The 22273-nt window shown below is 48.0% G+C and overlaps 1 non-coding gene across 1 annotated transcript; it reads right to left on the bottom strand.

Moving 5' to 3' along the window:
• Positions 1-1665: 1665 nt before the first annotated feature.
• Positions 1666-1804, bottom strand: LOC120963673 (small nucleolar RNA Z247). Its single transcript, XR_005755423.1, has one exon. It is a non-coding gene; the product is annotated as a small nucleolar RNA Z247 (small nucleolar RNA).
• Between the last annotated feature and the right edge of the window lie 20469 nt (positions 1805-22273).

Consider the following 22273-nt stretch of genomic DNA (forward strand, 5'->3'; position numbering starts at 1 on the left):
AATTTCTGCTCGAAGACGAGCCCCTACGTCTGGATGTAAAGCAGCGAAGGGAAAAACAGTCTCATCAAAAACCACATCTTTGGAAATATAGACTTGCCCGGTGGAAATGTCTAGACACTTAAAACCTTTATGAAGATTACTGTACCCCAAGAAAGCACACTGTTTGGAACGAAACACTTGTGTGTGTTGTAAGGGTGTTGGTTTGGCCAGCAGGGACACCCAAAAATGCGGAGAGCCGAGTAATTAGGTTTTTCATGAGAAAATTTCTCAAGGGGTGTTTCAAAGTTGATGACTTTGCTTGGAAGCCAGTTAATGAGGTAGGTGGCCGCAATGAAAGCCTCATCCGAGAACTTCAGAGGCGTAGATGCTTGAGCTAGAAGGGAGTGTCCACCTTCGACGATGTGTCAATGTTTTCGCTCGGCTGACCCGTTTTGCTGGTGAGCATGTGGACAGGAGACATGGTGTGATATACCAATTCGGGTAAAAAAGAAATTTAACTTAACATATTCTCCCCCCCCCCCAGTCGGTCTGAAGAGCAAGAATTTTGCGATCAAATTGTCTTTCAACAAGGTTCTGGAAGTCATGAAATTTTTGAAAAACTTCAGACTTATGTTTGATTAGGTAGATCCATGTGAACTTACTGAAATCATCTACGAAGATCACATAATATTTTTTTTCTACCTACAGATTTAATAGCAGGTCCCCATACATCGGAGAAAATAAGTTCCAAAGGAAACATTGTTTCACTTATTGATTTTGGATAAGGTAGCTGATCGCTTTTGCCTTTTTGACAAGAATCACAAATAAAATCGTTGTTGAACAGCTTGACACACGGGAGCTTGTTCTGACTAATTATTTTGCTAACTATGGTATATGAAGGATGTCCTAGGCGCTGGTGCCACCTATCCGAGGAGGGCGTGACACTTAGAGCTTGCTTCTTGGCGCCTTGTCCCATGTGTTTGATAGGGTATAGACCTCTTCTACCCCTGCCTTGGAGAAGGACTCTCCTCGTTCCCCGATCCTTTACAAAAAAAGAATAGGGATGAATTTCTACAAAGGAGTCATTGTCAACGGCAAGACGACAAGCAGATATTAGACTTTTGTTTGCTTCCGGTACATGGAGAATGTTGTTTAGATGTAGATCACGATCTTGAGTATGAATAGCTGAATGACCAACATGTTTAATAGCCATACCTGAACCACTCATGGTGGGTATCTGTTCATTGCCGATGTAGCGGTCGCGTACGGTCAGCTTCTCCGGGTCTCCCGTGATGTGGTCGGTGGCACCACTGTCCAAGTACCAGTTGGTGTCCACCCCGTACTACGGTGCAACGAGGTTGGCCAACTTCTCCTCCACACCTTGGTAGGATTCGTCGTAGCGTTTCCAGCACTTCCAAGATAGGTGGCCCATCTTGCCATGGATTTGGCATTGGACCCTCGGAGCGGATGTGTGATTGTTGTTGAAGTTGCCCCCGCTGTTGTTGTTGTCGTCGTTTTGTGCGCCACCGCCGCGACCTCCTGGTCTAGGGTAGCCGCGCCCGCCACGGTCACCATCGTTGTCGCCTTGTCGGCAGCCGCGATCACCACCACCGCCGCCAGGTTTGCGGCCTCGGTTAGCAGCGTTGGCGGAGGAATATGACCCTCCACCCTGAAGACTCAGCCTCGTTTCGAAGCTGAGCAGCTGTGAGAACAGCTCGGCGATAGTGACCGGCTCCACCTGGGAGCACATGGCGGACACCACCGGATCAAAGTCTTCTTAGAGCCTAGCCAGGATGTGAGAGACGATGTCTTCCTCATCCACCCTCTTCCCCGCGGCTATCAGCTCATCGCAGAGGGACTTGATCTTCCCGACGTAGTCAATGATGGAGGAGTTCCCTTTCTGCAGATTGGCAAGGGCGATCCGAACATTGGTGGTCTGGGAACGGGTTCGGATCATCGCATTACCTGTACCTGCAACTGTTGTTGTAGTAATCTGTGAGCCACGTGGACTCAGCAATCCCATTACCATGGGTATCAAGACTAGCAAAGCTTAATGGGTATGGAATGGATAAGTGGTGAGGTTGCAGCAGCACTAAGCATTGTATGGTGGCTAACTTACGAGTACAAGAGCAAGATGAGAAGCTACGCAATAGTCGCAAACTAGTAATGATCAAGAAGTGATCCTGAACTACTTACGTTCAAACATAACCCAACTGTGTTCTCTTCTCGAACGCACCCGAAAAGAGGCAGTCACGGTTACGCACACGGTTGGTGTATTTTAATTGAGTTTAGTTCAAGTCCACTACAACCGGATATTAACAAATTCCCATCTGCCACATAACCACGGGCATGGCTCTCGAATGTTTAAACCCTACAGGGGTGTCCCAACTTAGCCCATGATAAGCTCACGATCTGCGGAGACAATCCTCCATCTCGGGACCCTCCGATCAGACTCGGAATCCCGGTGCAGAAGACATTTCGACAATGGTAAAACAAAACCAGTAAGACCTCCCAGCGTGCCGACACCCTGATAGTAGCCACACATATCTCGTCTCAGGCCACGACCGGATTGTCCAAACTTCCGGTAGGCCAATCACAGAGTTACCCCTGGCGGCCACCGACGGTTGACAGGTTGGACAAACACTCACGAGGAGCACTGGCCCGGGGGGTTGATTAAGAGACCTCGGGGGTCGGCAAGTCCCTATGCAAGTTTTCTGTTGTTATTAGGCAACTGGTAAAACCAATGTTGGGCCCCTCTGGAAGAGTTTTATTCAAAGCGAACTGTCAAGAGGGGCCCATAAACCCTCACCATGTTAGCGACGCAAAATCAAGGAACATAACACCAGTATGATGGAAACTAGGGCGGCAAGAGTGGAACAAAACACCAGGCAAAAGGCCGAGCCTTCCAACCTTTACCAAGTATATAGATGCATTAATTAAATAAAAGATATTGTTATATCCCATGATATCCATGTCCCAACATGGAACAACCTGCAACTGCAGTTGCAACTAGCAACGTTGTAAGAGGGGCTGAGCAAAGTGATAACATAGCCACACAACGGTTTGCTGGGATGGTGGAAAAGGTTAGAGGCTAACATGGCAAATTAGGAGTCTTGATAAACAAGTGGTAGGTAGCACGACATAGCGATAGCATCGAGACAACTAGCAAAGAAAAGATAGTAGTGAGATCCAGGGTAACGGCCATCTTGCCTGAAATCCCGCTAGGAAGAAGACCGAATCCATGAAGTAGACGAACCAATGTTGTCGAACGGATCCTCACAATTGTAACGTAACCGGAACTATCGAGAAGGAGCACAACCGGAAAGAAACAAACAACATGGTAAACCAACAAGCATAAACATGGCATGATGCACAACCAAGTATGATCCATGTCCGATTTAATGATTCATGGCATGGCAACATGCAATAAACAATACTACAAATTAAGTGGAGCTCAATATGCAACGAGTTGCATATTGACGAAACACCACATTCAAGTTATTTAGTTCGCTCCCGTTTATGTACCCAACCATATGAAATGTTGGTTAACATGGAAAGAGGTGAACCATAAGTAAACTAACTATTTAGGCAAGTTTAAATGTGGCCGGAATTGACAAACAACAATTCCGGAAAATACTCATATGCATATTTTGAATTTGGTACTGTTCTGCCCTAAATCATATTTTATTGTTGTTAAACATGCAAGATAATGCCATCATGTTATTCTATGCATTTTTCTAAGCAAGTTACATATATATATATATATAATTTATTTAATTCGGAGCTAAGGTTATTTAGTTATGAAATAAACCATTTTAGCATGTCATTTGAGCAAATTTAATCAAACATTAAGTTAAACATTTTAAACATGGATGAAAGTTCATTATTGTGAAACTATATGAAATTCTAAGCATTTTACATATATAGCTTATTTAATCCGATGCATAAATCATGAGTTATTATATGCATGAAATGCAAGGGTTTTTCTGTAAAACTACACTCTCTGGATTAAATAGAAAAAATCGTCCTGGCAAGAAAAAATATAACGGGCCGAAACTGGGGGCGGACTGGGCTGCCCACATTGGGCCTACAGGGGCACGCGGAGCTGGGCCTCGCGGGGCACAGGCTGCAGAGGCGAGGCGCTGGCGCGACCGGTCCCACGCGCAGAAGCGCGGTCAACGGCGATGCGGTCCTTGCGCGGGCACAGGCGTGCGAGCAGTTCGAGCTCCTCTGCTCGATGCAGAGCGAGCAGAGTCTGGCGACGGGGCATGGAGGTAGACGACGACGGGGAACCGCGGCGGCGCAGCAGATCCAAGCGGAAGGCATGGATCTCCGGTGAGGCAGGGACTTGGCGCGGACTCGGCGGGGTCCATGCAGAGGCATCTCCTCATCACTGTAGGCAGGATGCAGAGCAGGCAAGGCGACAGTGAGGTTCAGCCAGGGGCGTAGCGCAGGCGAGGCTCCAGGTGGCGACGGAGCTGCGGGCAACCATACCGGCTCCTGGTTGTGCTCCTGCAAGGTGCGTAGGCCATGGCTCGTTAGAGAGAGAGAGCTGAGACAGGAAAAGACAAAAGGAAGAAAGAGAGGGCACTAGGCGGGAGTCCAGCCAGGTGGCAGTGCTCGTCTCGGGCGAGCTGGCAGGTGACGCGCGGAACAACGGTGGTGCAAGACCACGGGAGGAGCTCCTCTCATGGGGCTCGGGCGCAGGTGATCGGGGGAGGGGATGCTACCTCAGGCTGCATCGGCAGCAGGCAGGGAAGCGATCAGGCTGTGTGGAGGCCGCGTGGAAAAGCACGGGAGGAGATGAGGTGCACGACTACAACAACTCTCCTTGGGGGCTCGGGCAAGAGATGTTTTAGAAGGGAGAGAGGGATTGGTGGAATTGTTCATTGTATTGCTTGAGCCTCATGGGCATATATATAGGAGTACATTATCATCTTGGAGTACAAGGCAAGGTAGAATAATATCCTACGCTACCCTAGCTTTCCTAATAATCACGATACTCAACAAGATGGATCGAGGGGAGCTCGAAGATGAGGGGGGATCGGGCGCTCCTGGTTGGTTCGGTTTGGAAAATGAGGAGAGGGGCTAGGTAGATCAGGATGGATCCCGAGGTGTGAGATGGAGTGTGGCGGTGGCGATTGGATAGGGGAGGAATGGACGGGGCATCTCCCCTAGAAATTAGGGTTGATCTGTTTAAATAGGTAGAGGATTAGGGTAGGGGTTAATCCGGTCTGTCTGATTGGAATCGGGCGGTCGAGAATAAATAGGTTAGGTAGCCCAAATAAGAAATCGAAGATATTTTAGGGATGTTTGAGGATGAACCGGACCCATCGGTCATGACTGCCCGGTTTGGGTTCGAGGGAAGTTCTCGGACTAGGTTGCGAAGGTGGTCGGCGGTTGTGCAGAGAGGTTAGGTGGTTTGACAAGAGGGAATCGAAAACACGGTTGGTCTCAGAATGGTCAACGAACGCACGGAGAGAAGCGAGGAGCGGCAACTACGAGCGGATGCAAGTTTTAAGAAAAACAATGCCGATGTAATGCGAATGATGACATGATGAAATGCAACAAAAAAATAAATCACACGGCGACAACGAAAAACATGGAAGGCGTCTGGAGCGTCGGTCTCAGGTTGTCACAAAGCATCCCTTCAACCGTGTTCCGGAGATCTGCTGAGGTATGACGCGAAGGAACCTGGATGGCAATCTCACGGGGAAGAGTCGTCAGGAGATAGGAGAAGACATGTTGGTCTTGTGCATACCAGGTTTGGAACTCAGGGTTTGGCGCCTTCGCCGTGGTCTTGCCATCAGACGAAGTCACGTCGATCTGCATGGGTGGTGGTGGTCGCTTGACGTCGAGGTACTTAGCCATCTGTGTGTCCCGGATAGCAGAGAGCACAATCGCCCGCCATAGCGCCTGATTGCCCTTCGAGAGCTTCTCGGTGGTGGCGTGAACGAATGGCGAGGATGGGAAGGAACTTGAAGACGCTGCCATGGATGAGCTCGAGGATGGCTCTGGTTACCATGAAAGAATTAGTGGCGTGGAAGCATATGCAATTCTGCACGGACGCATGCGTGTTTATATAGCACAACAACGCTACTAGGAAAAGGCCTGCTAGTGGCGCACCCGTTTTGCCTACTAATGGCGCACTACAGGTGCGCCACTAGCATCACGCCATTAGAATTTTTTACTAATGGCGCACCACCATTAGTATCTATTATACTAATGGCGCACCACGCAGTGCGCCATTACTATCTGACTTAGTAATGGCGCACCACATAGAAGTGCGCCATTACTAACATTTTTTCGTTTTTTCTTAATCTCAAGTCACTATGGCTTAATCTCAAGTCAAATCGCACGCCGTGGTCAAACTTCCCGAAAGGTCACCCATCCTCACACTACTCCAGCCCAAGCACGCTTAACTTCGCACTTCTATCCAACCCCAGCACCAGCTCAATTCACAAGCACTTGTTGATATATCTATCATATCAATCCTATTAAACCTTGTTGATGTCTAGGACTTTGTTCATGTTCATGAGTGTGATGAAATTTTGAAAAAATATTTCAAACTTCCCGGTCATATTACGTATCATATTTTGAAATAAATTCCAAAAAAAAGTTTTTTTGAAACCAAATTTTTTTCTGTTACTAGTGGCGCACCTAGCAAATGGTGCGCCACTAGTAAGTTTGATTTTTTTTCATTTTCCCCCGCTAGATCTTAAAAGCCCCGTATCTTTCGTTTTTTGTTGTTTTTGGGGATTTTGAAGATGTTGAACAACGTTCCCCCAGTTCAATTCGGATGTATCTTTTCGAGTAGATGATTTTTCATATAAAAAACTTTTTAATCCGAGTTCGTATGCAAAAGTTATGCCCATTTTACAAATTCCAGAGAGATTTTGCAAATAAAGTCGAAATTGATATTTGTAAATTTTCCCAACAACTAGACCACATATCACATGGGAAACTTATTTTATTTTATTGTTTTGACATTTCCATCATTTTCTTTTACTTTTTCTAAAACTAGTAATGGCGCACTATCCCATGATGCGCCATTACTAGTTCTGAAAAAAATAAAAATTTGTTAGTAGTGGCGCACCGAGGGTGTGGTGCGCCATTACTAGTTAAACTAGTAATGGCGCACTATCCCCTGGTGCGCCATTACTAGTTTAGTAATGGCGCACTATCCCCTGGTGCGCCATTACTAGTTTTGAAAAAAAATTAAAAAAATTGTTAGTAGTGGCGCACCGTGAATGTGGTGCGCCATTAGTATTTGGACACTAATGGCGTACCAACACATGGTGCGCCATTAGTATATATAGTAGTGGTGCACCACATGTGTGGTGCGCCATTAGTGTCTGTATTATCTATAGCCCTTTTCCTAGTAGTGCAAGTTACATGATCGGCAGGTTGTTGTAGTCTTGACCCATACTTCAAGCTATACAAGAGATAAGATCATATCTACTCTAACAACCTGCCTAGTTTACACAATACACACACATGTACCAACATGACACATATGTCACGTTTATACAAATACAAGCCTATCATTTAATAGTGCCGATGGACTGTTCAAGGTGCTAGCATGCTACAATGACAATGCCTACAAGATCGACATCCCACAAGACAAGTACAACGTGAGAGATATCTTCAACGTCAATGACTTATCTCCATACCATGGTGATGAAGTTAATGATCTGAGGAAGGATCTCTCCCAAGGGTGGATATGATGTGGAGCATCCTTCGGTCAGCCCCATGGACACCACATTGACCCATCGAGCTCCACATGGACCTATGACAAGAGCTCGCGAATGAGCCATCAAAAACAAGGTGAACTCACTCTATGAGATTTATAAGGATATGGATGGAACTTTGATGCTACCTCACCAAAGAATGCTATGTGTCATTAGGTAGGACGACGACCACCATCAAGCAACTAAGGACATCCCCAAGGCCTAGGAGAAAGATGCCAAGGTCACAAGGAAGAAGGAGGTCACCATCAAGAAGAAGGCAACAGCTCCCAGGCGACCTTGTGTGTACGGGCCTTCCAGACTGTAAGAGCCCGAGACCGACACTGCAGACGCCTTCCATGTTTTTCGCTGTTGCCGTGTGTTTCATTTGTTTGTTGCATTCATCGTCGCATCATTCGCACTGCATCGACACTATGTGCCATCATTGTTTTGAAAATTGCACCCGTGCGTTCCCCGCTCCGCCTTGCCCCACTCGCCTCAGCGCTTCAGCTAGCACGCTCGCGCGCTCCCGCAGCGCAGCAGCCCCACGCGAGCCCCAGGCCTCGCCTAGCCACCGCCTTAGCCACCGAGGCGAGCACAAGCTCGTCCTCAGGAGGGCCCGCACGCGCACATTCCCTTGCTGCTCCGCTTGCACGCGCGCGTCCTTGCCCCATCCCGCATGAATGCCGGTGCTCTGCAGCTACAGAAGTCGCCGCCTTTGCTTGCCGTCGACGCCGGAACTCTGTTGCGCGTTCATGGCGATTTCCAGGACCGGGCTTCTCTCTGTTCAAAGGGATACGCGCCCCTTCATGTTCACAGGCCAGGCTCGTAACCCACTTGTTGCTCCCGCACGCTCAGTTGTAGGAGGTCTCGGGTTCGAATCCCCATGGCTACACCTTTGTTTCCACCATTTTCGTCTCAGCAGCTCCAAGCGTTGTTGTTATTTGATTTAAAACAGAGCCCACTATAGAATACCAAGACACAGCCAGCGCAGTGGTTAACGCACTCGTTTCCGTCCGGAAGGTGCTGGGTTCAAGTCCCAAGCGCCCCTATTATTGCCAACGACTTATCTTATTCTGGGGTCGCTGACAACCGGCCCCCACATGGCATCCACACTCTCCAACCGGCCCCCGCATGTCATCCACAGCCCCCACCTTTTTTTTCTCAGTAACCCCGCGGTTTCCATTTCTGGAAAGTAGCACCTTTCCATTTCTGGCCATGCGAAATTCTGCACATTCCATATTAGGCAGATACCCATTTATGTTTATTTTCCTTTTTAGGCAGTATTTGTTTTTGCATATTTGTGATGATTTTCCTACACTAACCTAGACATATTATATATGTTTTTGGGGTATAAAAATCCCACCAATCCAGTGGTGGCATTAGTTTCTGCATTTGAGCAAGTTCATAAACATGCCATTTTACATCATGATGTTGTTTTGTCATTTTCGTGTGATTTAATTCAAACATGCCATGAGGTTTCTTTGCACATGGATAGCTTCATTTTCATGTCTACTTCATGCTATATTTTTTTCCATGCCATGACATGCCTTGTAGTGAGTTAATCATGCTTGTAAAGATGCCATGTTGAATCTGTTTCTGCTATGTCTAGCATTCACAGTCTGTAAAACTGTTATCTTTTGCATTATTGCCATGCTGTTTTAGTCATGCTCCAGTGGTTTATAGCTTTAGCTCAGTGCTCATGTTTTGTAGAGCATCTTCTGTACATCACTGCCATGTCTTTTGTTCACATGTCTGGGTGCTGTAGAATATTCATACTTTGCATAAAAGTGGCCATGTTGCTGTTTTAAGCAGTTTGCATCATATCTTGTTTTGCTTGTCATTTGCAAACCGTGTATCCGTTTCCGGCAATCCTTATATCGATTTTGACCGAAATCAACTCATCTATCCAGCGGCATACTTGGTTTGCCAAGTTGATGCCTTGTTCAGCCTTTCCCTTCCCGAGTACCCATATGCATTGCACGTCATATCTTGCATTCCATGCCATGTCTTGCATCATTTTGCTTGTGAATTGCTCCGTGATTGATTGTTGTTCCATTGCTTGTGTTCTTGCTTTGGGTAGAGCCGGGAGACGAGTTCGTGAACGAGGAACCTGTTGAGTACGCTAACGAGGAGGAAGCTTTCGACAACTCTGAGAACTTTGCAGGCAAGATGACCATTACCCTCGATATCACTTCTATCTTTGCTTGCTAGTTGTTCGCTCTATCGCTATGCTTGCGCTACATACCACTTGTTTATCATGCCTCCCATATTTCCATGTCAAGCCTCTAACCATCCTTTCCTAGCAAACCGTTGTTTGGCTAAGTTACCGCTTTTGCTCAGCCCTTCTTATAGTGTTGCTAGTTGCAGGTGAAGATGAAGTTGGTTCCATGTTGAAACATGGATATTTTGTAATATCACAATATCTCTTATTTAATAAATGCATCTATATACTTGGTAAAGGGTGGAAGGCTCGGCCTTATGCCTGGTGTTTTGTTCCACTCTTGCCACCCTAGTTTCTGTCATACCGGTGTTATGTTCCTTGATTTTGCGTTCCTTACACGGTTGGGGATTTATGGGACCCCCTTGACAGTTCGCTTTGAATAAAACTCCTCCAACAAGGCCCAACCTTGGTTTTACATTTCCCTACCTAAGCCTTTTTCCCTTGGGTTTTCGCGAGCCCGAGGGTCATCTTTATTTTAACCCCCGGGCCAGTGCTCCTTCGAGTGCTGGTCCAACCTGGGCGATGTCCGGCGACCCCTGGGCAAGTAGGGTCTATGCCAACCCGACGTCTGGCCCATCCGGTGTGCCCTGAGAACGAGATACGTGCGACTCCTATCAGGATTTGTCGGCACATCGGGCGGCTTTGCTGGTCTTGTTTTACCATTGTCGAAACGTCTTGTAACCGGGACTCCGAGCCTGATCGGGTCTTCCCGGGAGAAGGAATATCCTTCGTTGGCCGTGAGAGCTTGTGATGGGCTAAGTTGGGACACCCCTGCAGGGTATAAACTTTCGATAGCCGTGCCCGCGGTTATGTGGCAGATGGGAATTTGTTAATGTCCGGTTGTAGAGAACACGTCACTTGACTTAATTAAAATGCATCAACCGCGTGTGTAGCCGTGATGGTCTCTTTTCGGCGACGTCCGGGAAGTGAACACGGTTTGGGTTATGTATGAACGTAAGTAGTTTCAGGATCACTTCTTGACCACTTGTAGCTTCACGACCGTTGTGTTGCTTCTCTTCTCGCTCTTATTTCCGTATGTTAGCCACCATATTTGCTTAGTGCTTGCTGCAGCTCCACCTCTTTACCCCTTTCCTACCCATAAGCTTAAATAGTCTTGATCTCGCGGGTGTGAGATTGTCGAGTCCTCGTGACTCACAGATTCTACCAAAAAAGCCGCAGGTGCCGAGGATACCAGTGCAAGTGACGCAACCGAGCTCAAGTGGGAGTTCGACGAGGGCCTTGGTCATTACTATGTTTTGTTTCCTGATGATCAGTAGTGGAGCCCAGTTGGGACGATTGGGGATCTAGCATTTGGGGTTATCTTCTTTTCATTTGGACTTGACCGTAGTCGGTCTATGTGTGTATTTTGAATGATGTATGATTTATTTAAGTATTGTGTGAAGTGGCGATTGTAACCCATTCTTGTTCATTACATGGGATTGTGTGAAGATGACCCTTCTTGCTACAAAACCTACAATGCGGTTATGCCTCTAGCTCCCGCATCGTGGGCGTTACACTCTGCCACTTGGCGTATCCTCCTCCACCTCCTAGCCACCGCGATCCTCTTGAGCTCATCTGGGAGCCTGTCAGGGCCCGAACCGCTGCCGCCTCCGCCCTTGCCCTAAGCACTCCCAATTGGAAGAGGAGCTCCTGATCCAGAACCGCCTAACCCTCGCGATTCCACCTCCTTCGTCGAACGTCGTCGCCGGCAACCACCTCCTACACGACCCCCTCTGTCACCCCTCTCCTTCTTCCTCCGCCTACCTTCCTTTTCCTCCCTGCCTCGTCTCTCAACTCTCTTTGTTTCTCTCTCCAAGACCTCATCGCCATGGATGACCATCCCTGGAGCTTCATCAAGCCGCCCACCTGGAGTCCGCCGGATCTCGCGACCCCGTCGTCTCCGTGCCCAGATCCGTGTTGCCCTACATCGTTCCTCGCCTTCCACGCAATTGCTGGCCTCAAGGAGAGCCACCGCCGCTCCTCTGCAACGAGATGTAGTAGCACTACATCAAGCGCGTGTCTGCCATGCACGTGGGCCTCGACCGCCCGATCCACCCCGCCAGCCCGCTGCATCGTCAACAACCCACCACACCTCAGCCGCAGCTCAGCCACTTCACCAACGGGCCCAAGCCCATGGTTGAGCTCCCTACAACCCCTCCACTATCTGCTGCCCTGTGCGACTAATAGCTATCCTACGCACGCTGCCTGTGTAGCCCGTTTGCTCAGATTCGGCCCGATTCATATTTTTCTTGAATTTATTAATTATCCAGGGGACTACTATTTTACAGAAACGTCCCGCATCTTTATACATTTAATATCTCGCAAACTGTGCATAGGAATTAAACAACTTATACATGTAAAATGCTTAGAATTTCATTTAGTTTCACAATATCAAACTTTCATCCATTTTAAAAATGTTTAAAATTGCTATTTGCATTAACTTGCATAAATGACATGTTAAATGGTTTATTTCATAACTAATTAACCCTAGCTCCAAAATAAATAAACTATATATGTAAATGGCCTAGTAAATGCATAGATTAACATGGTGCACATATTTTGCATGTTTGACAACTCTAAAATATGGTTTTAGGCAGAAAAGTACCAAATTCGAAATATGGAGATGGGGATTTTTCGGAATTGTTATTGTAGTTTCCGGCCTCATTTGAACTTGCCTAGCTAGGTAGTTCATGTATGCTTCACCTCTTTCCATGTTAACCAACATTTATTATTGATGAGTACTTAAACGAGTGAACTAAATGATCGAATTTGGAGTTTCGTCAATATGCAGCTCGTCGCATATTGAGCTTCAATTAATGTGTAGTATTTGTCGGATTTCGGGCTCCGCAGACCCTGGATAGATTCGAACTCTGGGGTGCGTGCGAAGAACTCAACCTCCCCAGTATGCCAACTCGTCGATCCCACGGCCTAGCTCAATGAACTGGAAGGAAAAGGGACACAGCCGGGAGTGGAGGCGCCTCTCCATGGGGCCGCTGCACCACTTGACAGCTTTCCTCGTCGCGCATCGGTGCCCTGTACGGTGGGTCGTGCCGTGGAGCCTCACGGCTTGGCTCGGGGACGACGTCTTGCCTCGGAGGTGGAGGAGGCGCACCGTGGGCCACGTCGCTCGCAAGAGGCGACATGGGTGGTAGTGAACGGGACGGTGCAGGGGCCTCTCCGGCGGCGATGACGAGCTCCACGATGCGGTCAAGCCAGTCCTTGTATAAGTCATCAGTCGGGCAATAGCGCAAGAGCTCGCCTGCCATGAGCAACATAGCCTGCGCATTCGCCAGTCCGCGACGAGGCTGAGAAGACGAAGCAGCCGCTAGAGTTAGTGACGGAGTAGCAGTGCGCCCATCACGCTGCACAGAGGGCTGCAGTGACGAAGCCTGCTGCTCATGGGCCGCGGGGCTGGGGGCAGCGTTGGCCGCAGGCGATGGGAAACGGAGGGGAGCGCTATCACCTGCAGGCGCTGTCTTGGCGACGTGGGCGGAGAGGGCGGCCCGACGCTCAGCATGAACTCGACGAGCGCCGCGTAGGATGCAAGTGATGGCATGAGGCTCTAGGAAGCCCCTAGCCCCATCATCTTGGTGGTGGTCATCATTCCTTCTTGGCGGTGGCGGCAGCGGAGGAAGGACAGCATTGCCCTGAGGACAGTCCTCACGAGGCTGATCCCTCCAGGGACCCTTGTGAGGCCGGCCCTGCCAACCGTCCTCATGAAGCAAATCGCGCCAGTCTTGGCGGGGGTTGCGGTTGTCGCAGCGTCCTCCGCCTCGGCATCCCCCATGGTCGTAGCTCCGGTCGTTGCGCTCAAGGCGTCGGCCGAGGCGCCCGTCATGGATGGCCTGGAGCTCCTTGCAGTCATTGGTGTTGTGGTTGTGCATGTTGTGGAAGACGTAGAACGAGGGGCTGCCCTTGGATGACTCTGGGTGGTCACAGCCGTGCTTCATCTCTGGTTCGGCCGCGAGCATAGCTGGCCCCTTGCGCTTCACATCCTTGGCCTTGGCTTTCTTGTCTTTTGGGCCAGCCTCCGGAAGCTCCAGGAGGGGGAGACGACCCTCCTCAGCTCTCGCACATTTGGTTGCCATGTTGAACATCTCCAGAGCCGTGGACAGGTCCTCGTGTATGGCGAGCTCTTCCTTCGTCTTGACATCTCGGATACCATCAGTGAACGCCGAAATGATGGCCTCGTCTGACACCTTGGGAATCATGAGGCGAACGCTGTTGAAGCACTGGATGTATTTTTGCAAGGTCTCCCCTAGCTGCAGGTCACCCGCAGCCGGTGGGCGGTCGCGAGTGCCCTGGAAGATGGCGGCGAAATGCTCTTGCATCTCATCCCAAGAGGAGATCGATCCTGCGGGGAGGTTCAGGAGCCACGAGCGCGCGACATCCTTGAGGGTCATGGGAAACCAGTTCGCCATGACTTTCTCATCGCCGTTTGCCGCCTCGATGCTCAACTCGTAGAGCTATAGGAACTCGGCAGGGTCGGGGGTGCCATCCTAGCGCGGAGGCAGGTCAGGCTTGAACTTCCCTGGCTAGACGATACGGCGTGGCTCCGGGGTAAACGTGCGACATCCTGTCGTGGTCACAGGAGCCCGCCGTGGAGGTGGAGCCTGATCTTGGCACTCGCGCACCACCGCCTCGGGCGGTCCGCGGTCTTGACGTGGCGGCACCGGGAGCGCACGCGCCTCTCCTTGGGGCCGCTGCACCACTTGGTAGCTTTCCTCATCGCGCGCTGGCGCCCTGCACGGCGGGTCACGTCGTGGAGCCTCACGCCTTGGCTCGGGGATGACGTCTTGCCTGGGAGGCGGAGGAGGCTCACTGGGGCCACGTCGCCCGCAAGAGGCGACGGGGGTGGTAGTGAACGGGACGGTGCAGGGGCCTCTCCGGCGGTGCTGACGAGCTCGGCGATGCGGTCCAGCCAGTCCTCGTAGAGGTCATCGGTCGGGCGATAACGCAGGAGCTTGCATGCCATGAACTACATAGCCTGCGCCTTCACCGGCCCGCGACGAGCATGAGAAGACGAAGTAGCCGGCGGAGTTAGCAATGGAGTGGCGGTGCGCCCATCACGCCGCACAAAAGGCTGCAGCGACAAAGCCTGCTGCTCGTGGGACGCGGGGCCGGTGGCAATGTTGTCCGCAAGTGTCAGGACCCCGATCCTAAGTCACACCGATCTAGCATGTAACACATCATACCACTTTGCGGCCTCACGCACGGTATTCCAACGGGTGCGACCTTACCTGGTCCGGGACCGTTTGCGCCTTTTGGCTCACGTATATGATAGTGTCGCTAGCATCCATATGACAGAGAACCCGGGCCGACATGACTAGTCGTGAATCCGAAGTGGCACTAACTTACAGGGACAAGCATACATGACCCAGCAACGAACGTGTCGGTCATCGACGTATGAACCCAAGTCGTAGCAAGCTACAAGGACTTAAAGGAACAACGCGTGACATTTCCCCGAAGGGACAGACACAGGAACGAAGAAGGAAACATGCCGGCCAACCTAAGAGTTCCGGAGCAGTAGCAAGCTACCATGGCTAAGTGGAAGCACTAGGAGACATTTCCCGGTAAGAGAGGCTACCAAGAATAAACAACTAGGTTGTCAGATCCCACACATACAAAGCATTTCAATAACATACACACAATATGCTCGATATGTGCAAATACAACATGGTATCACAAGAAAACTCTACGACTCAAAATATTATTTCATGCGGCTTCGAGGAGCCAGATATTACATACATGGGTCTGAAGACCCAGCATTTAAGTCATACAAGCAAAAAGCACATGCGGAAGCTTAACTTGTCTGAGTACAGACAACTAGAAATGAAAAAGGCTGAGAAGCCTGACTATCTACAAGACCTTGCCGATGGCAGAAGATCGTACCTGAGGTAAAAGCTAAACATCGAAGTCCACGCGGAACTACTAGTGAGACTGAAGTCTCTCTGCAAAACATAACTTAAGAAAACGTGAGTACTAATGTACCCATCAAGACTTACATCAGAACTAACTACATATGCATCAATATCAACAAAGGGGTGGTGGAGCATAACTGCAGCAAGCCAGCTTTGACTCAGTGGCTATCCTCTACTACGACTGCTGGTAAATCTTTTGAGGTGGCGCACACGAGTCCACATATTCACCATATCAATACACCACTATGGATCCGCACCCGTCTCCCTACGAGAACGCCATCCATAGCACTCACACTTATCTTGCGCAATTTAGAGTATCCACTTTCACTTGTCTATGAACTGTAGAGGCAACCCAAAAGTCCTTTACCACGGACGCAGCTATTCGAATAGATGATGTTAACCCTGCAGGGGTGTACTTCTTCACACACGCTCTCGCCACTTACCACCATGTACACGTCGTGTATCTCGGCAACCTTCAAGCGGAAGCCTGGCGAGGGAGTCGGCCACAACCTGACTAACCACACAAGTATCTAATCCAGGTTTATCGCCTATTCGGGTTCCATCCGAATGGAGATCCGGCCGGGGTGTCGCTCACGGCCCCAAATGATGTGTGCAGGGTTCCCAAGCCCACCAAACGGGCGACGCTTGGTATACCCGGCCATGGTGCCTAATCTGTCCCAACCCCACCTGTACCGGGTGCCACTTGGTAGACTACTAACACTACCTACAAACACCAGAAACTAGTTGCAACTCCTGGACAGAGATCGATGCGGTTAATAAGCCGAGAGGGGCACTTAAGCATTCCAATGTGTGGTAGTAACTGTTCACGGATCACAAACGCAGAACTCAGTTCCTGAGGACGGTTTCAATGAGACAACCCACCATGTACTCCTACATGGCCTCTCACCGCTACCTTTACCAAATCGTGTTCACACACTTAGCTCACACAGTAGGACATGTTCATCACCGTTCCGATTCATTCCCGGTGAATCAGACCTGACTGAACTCTAAGCAGTGGCAGGCATGACAACAAGCATGAATGAGTAGGCACATCAGGGCTCAAACTACTCCTACTCATGCTACTGGGTTTCATCTATTTACTGTGGCAATGACAGGTCATGCAGAGGAAAGGGGTTCAACTACCGCAGCATGTAACAGCTGAATCATTGTTGTCCTAATGTAGTAAAAGAGAGCAGGAGCGAGAGAGTGGGATTGAATCAGAATGAACAACGGGGTTCTGCTTGCCTGGCAGTTCTGAAGATACTATATTTCTTCATCGGTGTCATCGAAGTCATCGTCGGAACATACGTCTACTAAGGGGGAACAACCACCGGCAACAGAGAAAGAACACAATCAATGCAATGCAACAATATGATGCATGATCATGACATGGCAAAATTCTGTGATTAGAGCTAATGCAGGTAGCAACGATTTAAATGGAGTTGGTTTGAACACTAGATTCAAATTCAAACTCCACATAAGGCATTTCAAATGCCATTAATTCAAATTGTCTCGTACAGCAACTTTAAGTTGTTCAAACATGCATGAAAATGCTATAAACAGATTCTTTGGATTTTTCTGATCATTTTTCATATATAAATTATTCATTTGGAATTACGGTTGAATTTCTATGTTTTTTGGAAGTTTAGGACATTTTTTGAAAATAAATAAATCATTTAGATTTATTTAAAATCCAGAAAAGCATTACTGTGTCATCACGGGGGCAGCATGATGTCAGTAAGTCAAACGCGCCAGCACAGGTCAAACCTGACGCTGGGACCCCCACGTCAGTGACACGGAGCTAAATAGTGATTACTTATAATTAAACAAAAGTCATTAGGGCGCCCGGGCCCACTTGTCGGTGACCTAGAGTGTAGTTAGATTAGGATCAACTGGTGGTTAGCTGGAGATTAGGCCACCGGCGACGACCAGACACGGCGCGGGCACTCGGATTCCGTCCTACGAGACCAAACGGGCGGCTGAGCGGCTCTATGGAACCAGCGCGCTGCAGGGCATCAAGTGGAGGTGGCGACAGGTGCCGGGGTGCAGTGTAGCGATGACGGTGACAAGGTCAGCGACGGCCGGAGTTCGGCCGCGACAGAGCTATGGCCTAGAGCTCACAAATGCGAGGGGAAAGAGAGGGGTTCTGCACGGAGGCTCACAGCGAGTCTGGCAGCGACAATGGCGAGGTTGGGGAAGCACTGCGGTTGGAGAATCGACGACGGCAATGACGAAGCATAGACGGCAATGGAGACAACGGGGGCGGCGCTCTACTGCTCCCGGTGCTGCGTGCGTCTACGTGGAGATGAAGAGCAGTACGACGGGGCCTCTGGACCGGTCGGAGAAGCGAGGGGGACGCAGTGGATGCGGCGGTGCTCGTCGGCGCTCTCGGGTGCTCGCGGGGAAGAACGAGGGAGAGAGACAGAGGAGCGGGATGGGCACGGGAAGAGTCGAGAGGGAGTCGGGGGGTTTCATGGCAACTCCAGGCTGTCCAGGGGGAGGCGGCAAGCAGGAGGTGGCCGGGGCGTGTGCTTGCGCGCGGTGGCCACGCGCTCTTGTCCTTCTGGCTGGAGGAGGACGATGGCTGGCAGGTGGCCACGCGGGCTGGGCCGCCAGGTGGCAGCAGGTAAGTCAGGTAAGTTTCCTCTCTCTTCTTTGGTTTTCTCTTTTGTTTCTGTTTTCTAATTGTTTGCCTCTGTTTCGATTTAGTTTAACACCAAATCATTTCTTATAAATTCTGGAAAAACTTTGAGGATGTAAAATGGATTATTACAGAGCCCCACCATATTTTCCAAAATTATTGGAGCTATAATATTACTTATAGAATTTTACAACTCCAATTCAAATAAGTAGTCAGTTAATTCAAAGACCTAAAATGCCAATGAAAAATATGCATCATCACAGGATAAGGTTTTCACCTTTTTCCCTAATTTATGAACATTTTTAAGGGCATTTTGGGATCATTGAAAATATTTTTAGGTTGAACCTATTTGAATTCCATTTGATGCTAGGGTTGAACATCCCCCATTTCAAATTCATTTGAAATTAAACATGATGACATTAATTCTTATGCAACTATCTGCAACCAAATTCTAGGGCTGTGACAACTCAACCCCACTAAACAAGAATCTCGTCCCGAGATTCAAGACGTGTGGTAAGAAGACAGAGGGGACACAGAGCTAACACGATCTTCATGATCCAATTGCCCTTCTCGAAGATGTTGATTCATTGATTCAAATTGATCTTGACGTCTTTGCTTTCTAGATCTTCATCCAACACGACGACCAAAAGAACGGGAAACCCTACAAGAATTGATCTTCTCAAAGATCGAGCAACTCATGATGAACTCACGAAATGAGACATTAGAACACCTCTTGAGTTGATACACAGAACACACACTCGATGATGGTAAGGATTTGATGATGAAGGTTGAATTTGGTAGGCAAGAATTCCACGCTTGAAAAGATGGTGCATGGTTTCGAAGTAGCAAGGAGATAATTGCTATGATTCCTTAACAGGGCACCTTAGAGGAGGTGACTCGTAGAATTATTCGCTTAAGTTGCAAAAAGAATTACTTTTGATACAGAGATCACTGAAACTCTCTATACCAGCCTAAAGCAAAACACAATCGATCGTTTGAAAGAGGTCGAAAGAATGGCATACTCAGACTAGAATGGATGATGTGAACTACCTTGTTGAAGACAACACAATGGATGATTTTTGCCTATCATCAGAAATGGATGGGATCCAGGGTAGGACCACTATTAAATATGATCCTGAACAGCAATTACTGAGAAGAGCAGCCCATGGAATTTAGCACAATGGCGGTGCAAGCTGGGAACAAAATGCAAATGTTGGGAAGGTTCCAACCATAGTATCTTCCTGAGATTCAGATCCGATTGGTGATAGGATACTTCAGACACTGCATGTTTGAAAGACAGTTTGCAACACAAACCAACGAGATGACGTTGCGAGATTCTCGGGAAATGAACTACGATAGCAAGCTCCAAAACATGAGCCGGTTTTGCTACATACATGTGAACACGTTGTCCAAGACAAACATGATCACGTAGTAGTCTTATAATAAAACACTACCGAGTTCAGGTGGGGAATCATCATCGCGGATACCGAATTCCTTGCATAAGGCATGCTCTTAAGAAGGAACTCCTTCTCCTTGAACAAATCAATCAGTGGCATGGTGTGCTAGGAAATACATGTGGAATGGAGGTAGCTAATCTCTCAAACCATAGTATACTTTGCACATGCGTGACTAACTTGGGACGATTCCGGAGGAAGGAAAAACAAGCTTTCTCGAATTCACAGCAGCAACTTGCATCAAATGCAGATGAATTAGAGGAATTGACTTCTTTCATCCAAACATATGCTTCATGAGCTAGCATGAAGAAATGCTTTCAAAAGTTTCCAACACTAGCTTAATGTTCAACAAAATCATGGAGAAGATAAGGATGTTTTCGATGAGCTCAACAACATTTATCGAGGTTCCATATAAATGGAATTCCAAAATTATGGGAACAAGGTGATAGCATTGGTCAGACCCAAAAGATATAATGGTGTATGCTCGAGGAAACAACCACGGGTAAGACAACATTACGAACTTCATTGGTTCTAATTTGATTTGGGAATAGGCCACACTCAAATCAAAGTTTTGACAAGACAATAGATCCAACAACTGATCACGAGGACCAATCGATGAAGATATCATCTTTCTTCAACACACACAGAGAGAGAGAGAGAGAGATATCCCCTTGAAATGAACTAAGTTAGGCGAAGTTTTTATCTTCCAACTCTCCAAGTTGTTGTTTAGCTTGACCAACTAGCTCAGGGGTAGCCAACACAGAGAATGGCTGGTTTAGAGAAAACCAACATGATCACGAACTCAACATAGCGGTCAGGGAACAACCTGGTAATACTTCCGAGAAGATATTCGGAAAATCAGGAACCACCGATATGTGATTAAGCTCGAGAACAATCTTGCTTCTCAGGGCAAGACATATGATCAAAAGAGCGAGGGATTGACACAATCCTAACTCATTGATCGAAGAGTGCACCAGAAATAAGGACTAGGTAGCACGATCAATCTTAGGATGATGATTCAATAACTAGCATGCTAAGAATGAAATTATTGTCCATTAACTACCAAGCAACGGAGTTGCTAGGGGTATTCATTTCACACATCACAATTCACTTGTCGGTATTCCGGTTGCAATAACACGGAGACCGAGGAATGAACGATGATGGTGAGAGGTATCACTGTATCAAGAGTTCATAGGAGGTGGTGCAATTCCCATGACATTCTTGACATAAAGAGGGTAATACTCCAGGTAAAACAGAACAAAAGCTAAATTGGCATTTTGATCAGCGGAATACAACTCCTTTGACCAGTCCAAGAAATGGATGAGGTGCTGGAGTTTGTTTCTCCTAGTCATTCCGGAATAGAATGGCTTGATGGACCACAAGAGTGAAAGGCATCGATGAACACGAATGCACAACTACTCCGGACCAACAATTGACAGACGAAGGTCAGATAACAACTAAAGAGGGACAATTCAAAGGGACATATATCTTTCTGAGTTGTGGATGCATAGATTAGTATGTCGAGCAAATCTCAACATTTCTTCCGGATAACCCATGCAGAAAGGTAGAACTGACAAATTCACAATGTAGAATGGAGAACTCATCAAGAGCACTCTGGTTGTGATCTTTTGGTTCAAAGAACTTCTGCCATAAGCAGTTCATGGTATTTGGAAGAAAGAAATACCACGGACCTCGAGGACTATCACAAAGGTTACTAATATCCTAAAGGAACGAGCAAACACTATTTACACGAAGTAAGTAGAGTGAATCTCAGGTTCAAGAACCCAGGAATAGAATGCCTACTAACTAAGTGGCATCACAGGATGCTTTCGAGAATGATGGCCAGAATCATCACACTAGGAATACAAATCAGAGCTAGATTACTGGGTGGTTCTTTAAGATACCCTAGTGTCATAACAATAGCTTCAACATATATGTCGAGGCAATGGAGTACCTCAACACACTGATTAGTGTGGTTAATCTGGCCCAAAGGAACATCGGGAACGGGAAGAAGGGATTTACAAATGCATCAGACTATTTAGAAACCTGGGATGAATCGGACAGCATAATGACTGTAAATGCTCAAAAATATTTGAGACATCCTACAAAATGGTGGCATAACCACTCAACATCACAATATCAAGGTTCTGAGACCAACTCTTAACACACAGAAGTACTAGAAACTGAACTGAGAGTTGAATCCATCAATCCTATAGGTCTATGGATTAGTAACACATGATCCTGATAGAAAGAAGAGAAAGCCTAGTTCTTAATCCTCGTTGAAGAGAAGACGATGACTCAGATCAGAAGGCATAAGGTAAAGGAGT

Source organism: Aegilops tauschii, chromosome 4 (genome assembly GCF_002575655.3).
Source record: "Aegilops tauschii subsp. strangulata cultivar AL8/78 chromosome 4, Aet v6.0, whole genome shotgun sequence".
NCBI lineage: Eukaryota > Viridiplantae > Streptophyta > Magnoliopsida > Poales > Poaceae > Aegilops > Aegilops tauschii.